The sequence below is a fragment of the Neolamprologus brichardi genome, chromosome 20, assembly GCF_056152115.1.
Source record: "Neolamprologus brichardi isolate AB-2024 chromosome 20, ASM5615211v1, whole genome shotgun sequence".
In the NCBI taxonomy this organism is placed as follows: Eukaryota; Metazoa; Chordata; class Actinopteri; order Cichliformes; family Cichlidae; genus Neolamprologus; species Neolamprologus brichardi.
In genome coordinates this window covers 16,553,281-16,558,817 of record NC_142123.1, presented here as the reverse complement: position 1 = coordinate 16,558,817, position 5,537 = coordinate 16,553,281, and the positions used below count along the sequence as shown (strand labels likewise).

The following is a 5,537-nucleotide window of genomic DNA, read 5'->3' as shown; positions in this document are numbered from 1 at the left end:
CCTGTTTGCCCAGCACGGGGATCTTGAATTCTATAAGTTAACGCCATAAATATGCGTGCCTGAGTCTTCTATCAAATCTTACAACTATTTAATGAAGTTGTACAAAAACGCTATATTTCGTCAAGACAGTGCGTTTCCTACGATTACATGCATTTGAATGGGGGAAGTCGCCCGAAACTGTCATGATCCTGGGTCCTGTTGACCCAGCGTTTTGTGTTTTCTGTTAGTGATTTTGGTTCTTTTCCTCCTGTTTAGTGTATTCTGTTCTGCCATCTATTCCTGTGTTAAGTCCACGTTTCCTAGTCTGTGTCTTTGCGTATGTGTGTTTCCTGTTTTATTGTGAAGGTCTGCGTCTCATGTGAGTGTTTTCAGTTTGCCTCCCTAGTCTCGTCACGTTTATCACTCCCAGCTGTGTCCCCCACCTGTGTGTAATCTCCCTGTGTTCTCTGAGTGTTTTTAAGTCGTGTCTTCTGTCATAGTCGTTGCTGGTTCGTCTGTGTTGTTTCCCCTCGGTCTCCCTGCGTTTCTCCATCCATCTCTCTGTGTGTATATTTTCCCCGGACCTCCCTGCATCTTTGTTCTGGTTTGTTTTGTTAGTTTGCACAGTTTAGGTTCTGTTACAGCTTCACCCGTGCCATTTCTGTTGTGTTTACTTTGGTAAATAAATACTCACCTGCACCAGAGCTGCCGCTTCCGGGTCCTAAATAATCACCACACGGCCTGCCCCGGCAGACCGTGACAGTACGAACCAGCCAACATGGACCCTGCGGCACTCGATCCGTCCGAGGAGCTCCAGGATGACATCAGCTACAACGTGGAAATTCTCCTCGGGCTGTGGCTGGAGAACCCTCCATACGAGCTTCGCCGCACCGTTGAAAAGCGGCTACAACGGCTCTTTTCCGGCCTCCCATGGCTTTTGAAATCACTTCCTCCGACCATGCAGGCGTTTCTCCAGCACACTCCCCACCTTCTCTCAGCCACTCCTGCCTCGCTGCCCGACTCGTCGGATGTGATCCTGCCCGGCCCGTCGGAGCCGTCGGCGGGGAGGAAACGCCGATCGCGCCGCCGGCGCGCCACCCCACAGCCGGACGTTCGGACTTCTAATTCGCCGGCTGTGGTGAGTGGGGACTCTTTTCCGTTTTTTGACTGTGTGACTGTTCATTCAGGGGCTGTGTTCTGCGCGGCAGATGATGGTATGAACAGCTTGCCGCCTGCCCAGCAGCCACTGTCAGCTCAGCCAGCCGCCCGGCAGCCACTGTCAGCTCAGCCAGCCGCCCGGCAGCCACTGTCAGCTCAGCCAGCCGCCCGGCAGCCACTGTCAGCTCAGCCAGCCGCCCGGCAGCCACTGTCAGCTCAGCCAGCCGCCCGGCAGCCACTGTCAGTTCGGTCTCCGGTGCCTCCAGTAGTTCACGCTCCAGCGCCTCCAGTGGTTCACGCTCCAGCGCCTCCAGTGGTTCACGCTCCAGCGCCTCCAGTGGTTCACGCTCCAGCGCCTCCAGTAGTTCACGCTCCAGCGCCTCCAGTAGTTCACGCTCCAGCGCCTCCAGTAGTTCACGCTCCAGCGCCTCCGGCGTCACCCGTAGCTCGCGCTCCAGCGCCTCCGGCGTCACCCGTAGCTCGCGCTCCGGCGCCTCCGGTGTCACCCGTAGCTCCACTGTCACCGCTGCCTCCGGTGTCACCTGTAGTTCAGGCTCCGGTATTACCAATTTCACTCGTTCACTCCATGCAGGGAGAAAGTCTTATTGCCACTCAGGGTGCTTTTCGTGGTTTAGCTGCCATTGGCCCAGTTAGCCGCTCCAGGGCTTCCCCAGAGGCTAGGTCTCAGTTCCCAGCTGATTCTGGACCCCTGAGGTTTGAGCAGCCACCTGAGAGCTGTGCCGTGTCAGCGTTGCCTGGGCAGAGCCAGTGCCCAGTGCATTGCCGGTCGCCTTTGTGTCAGCTAGTAGCCTCCATGACTGCTGGCTTAGTGATGGCTTCAGCTGGAGGGTCCGAGGGACCGCTCCGGCCTTTGTCTCCTGTCTCCGCTGGAGGGTCCGAGGGACCCGTCCGGCCTTTGTCTCCTGTCTACGCTGGAGGGTCCGAGGGACCCGTCCAGCCTGCTGCGTCTCCGGCTCCCACGCCGCCGCCTGCAGCGCTTCCGCCTCCGGCTCCCACGCCGCCTCCGGCTCCCACGCCGCCGCCTGCAGCGCTTCCGCCTCCGGCTCCCACGCCGCCGCCTGCAACGCTTCCGCCGCCTGCAGCGCTTCCGCCTCCGGCTCCCACGCCGCCGCCTGCAGCGCTTCCGCCTCCGGCTCCCACGCCGCCTCCGGCTCACACGCCGCTGCCTGCTGCCTGCAGCCTCGGCATCCACGCCAGCTGCGGCCTCATCATCCACGCCAGCTGCGGCCTCATCATCCACGCCAGCTGCGGCCTCATCATCCACGCCAGCTGCGGCCTCATCATCCACGCCGCCTGCGGCCTCATCATCCACGCCGCCTGCGGCCTCATCATCCACGCCGCCTGCGGCCTCTTCGCCCTCGTCTGGTCCAGCCTCCGAGTCTTCGCCCTCGTCTGGTCCAGCCTCCGAGTCTTCGCCCTTGTCTGGTCCAGCCTCCGAGTCTTCGCCCTCGTCTGGTCCAGCCTCCGAGTCTTCGCCCCCAGCCGCAGCCTCTTCAGCCTCTTCGCCCCCAGCCGCAGCCTCTTCAGCCTCTTCGCCCCCAGCCTCTTCAGCCTCTTCGCCCCCAGCCGCAGCCTCTTCAGCCTCTTCAGCCTCTTCGCCCCCAGCCTCTTCAGCCTCTTCGCCCCCAGCCTCTTCAGCCTCTTCGCCCCCAGCCGCAGCCTCATCTGGGGCTGCAGCTAACCGGCCACTTTCCTGGCCACTGGCCGGGCCCCTTCGCCGTCTTAAGCGGCCCCCGGACCCCCTTCGTCTGAGTCGCCGCCGTTGCCTTCCGCACGGTCGGCCTCCGGACCCCCGTCACCTGGGTCGCCGCCGTTGCCGTCTGCACGGTCGGCCCCCTGAACTGCTTTCACGTCGCCGCCGTGGCCTTCCTCACGGTCGGCCTCCGGACCCCCGTCACCTGGGTCGCTGTCGTTGCCGTCTGCACGGTCGGCCCCCTGAACTGCTTTCACGTCGCCGCCGTGGCCTTCCTCACGGTCGGCCTCCGGACCCCCGTCACCTGGGTCGCTGTCGTTGCCGTCTGCACGGTCGGCCCCCTGAACTGCTTCCACGTCGCCGCCGTGGCCTTCCTCGAGGCCGGCCCCCGGACCCCCTTCGTCTGAGTCGCCGCCGTTGCCTTCAGCACGGTCGGCCTCCGGACCCCCATCACCTGGGTCGCCGCCGTTGCCGTCTGCACGGTTGGCCCCCTGGACTGCTTCCACGTCGCCGCCATGGCCTTCCTCGCGGCCGGCCTCCGGACCCCCTTCGTCTGAGTCGCCGCCGTTGCCTGGTTGACCCAGCGTTTTGTGTTTTCTGTTAGTGATTTTGGTTCTGTTCCTCCTGTTTAGTGTATTCTGTTCTGCCATCTATTCCTGTGTTAAGTCCACGTTTCCTAGTCTGTGTCTTTGCGTATGTGTGTTTCCTGTTTTATTGTGAAGGTCTGGGTCTCATGTGAGTGTTTTCAGTTTGCCTCCCTAGTCTCGTCACGTTTATCACTCCCAGCTGTGTCCCCCACCTGTGTGTAATCTCCCTGTGTTCTCTGAGTGTTTTTAAGTCGTGTCTTCTGTCATAGTCGTTGCTGGTTCGTCTGTGTTGTTTCCCCTCGGTCTCCCTGCATTTCTCCATCCATCTCTCTGTGTGTATATTTTCCCCGGACCTCCCTGCATCTTTGTTCTGGTTTGTTTTGTTAGTTTGCACAGTTTAGGTTCTGTTACAGCTTCACCCGTGCCATTTCTGTTGTGTTTACTTTGGTAAATAAATACTCACCTGCACCAGAGCTGCCGCTTCCGGGTCCTAAATAATCACCACACGGCCTGCCCCGGCAGACCGTGACAGAAACAAAGTATAGGTTTTCATTATGTGACTAACTTGAAAACATTAGCTCAAACAGCTGCAAAACCTGTTTGCCCAGCACGGGGAGATTGAATTCAATAAGATAACGCCACAAATATGTGTGTATGCTTCTTCTATCAAGACTTACAGCTATTTATATGAAGTTGTACAAAAACTCTTTATTTCGTCAAGACAGTGCGTTTCCTACGATTACATGCATTTGAATGGGGGAAGTCGCCCGAAACAAAGTATAGGTTTTCATTATGTGACTAACTTTAAAACCTTAGCTCAAACAGCTTCAAAACCTGTTTGCCCAGCACGGGGATCTTGAACTGTATAAGAGAAAGCCACAAATATGTGTGTATGCTTCTTCTATCAAGACTTACATTTATTTATATGAAGTTGTACAAAAACGCTTTATTTCGTCAAGACAGTGCGTTTCCTACGATTACATGCATTTGAATGGGGGAATTCGCCCGAAACAAAGTATAGGTTTTCATTATGTGATTAACTTGAAAATCTTAGCTCTAACAGCTTCAAAACCTGTTTGCCCAGCACGGGGATCTTGAACTGTATAAGAGAAAGCCACAAATATGTGTGTATGCTTCTTCTATCAAGACTTACAGCTATTTATATGAAGTTGTACAAAAACGCTTTATTTCGTCAAGACAGTGCGTTTCCTACGATTACATGCATTTGAATGGGGGAAGTCGCCCGAAACAAAGTATAGGTTTTCATTATGTGACTAACTTTAAAACCTTAGCTCAAACAGCTGCAAAACCTGTTTGCCCAGCACGGAGAGATTGAATTCAATAAGATAACGCCACAAATATGTGTGTATGCTTCTTCTATCAAGACTTACAGCTATTTATATGAAGTTGTACAAAAACGCTTTATTTCGTCAAGACAGTGCGTTTCCTACGATTACATGCATTTGAATGGGGGAAGTCGCCCGAAACAAAGTATAGGTTTTCATTATGTGACTAATTTTAAAACCTTTGCTCAAACAGCTGCAAAACCTGTTTGCCCAGCACGGGGATCTTGAATTCTATAAGATAACGCCATAAATATGCGTGTCTGAGTCTTCTATCAAATCTTACAGCTATTTAAAGAAGTTGTACAAAAACGCTATATTTCGTCAAGACAGTGCGTTTCCTATGATGACATGCATTTGAACGGGGGAAGTCGCCCGAAACAAAGTATAGGTTTTCATTATGTGACTAACTTGAAAACCTTAGCTCAAAAAGCTGCAAAACCTGTTTGACCAGCACGGGGATCTTGAATTCTATAAGATAACGCCATAAATATGCGTGTCTGAGTCTTCTATCACATCTTACAACTACTTAATGAAGTTGTACAAAAACACTATATTTCGTCAGGACAGTGCGTTTCCTACGATTACATGCATTTGAATGGGGGAAGTCGCCCGAAACAAAGTATAGGTTTTCATTATGTGAATACCTTGAAAACCTTAGCTCAAACAGCTGCAAAACCTGTTTGCCCAGCACGGGGATCTTGAATTCTATAAGAGAACGCCACAAATATGTGTGTATGCTTCTTCTATCAAGAC

General features: G+C 54.2%; 1 pseudogene; it reads left to right on the top strand.

The window, feature by feature from the left end:
- Positions 1 to 757: 757 nt before the first annotated feature.
- LOC148096951 (uncharacterized) lies at positions 758 to 2,839 on the top strand (annotated as a pseudogene).
- The last annotated feature ends 2,698 nt before the right edge of the window (positions 2,840 to 5,537 follow it).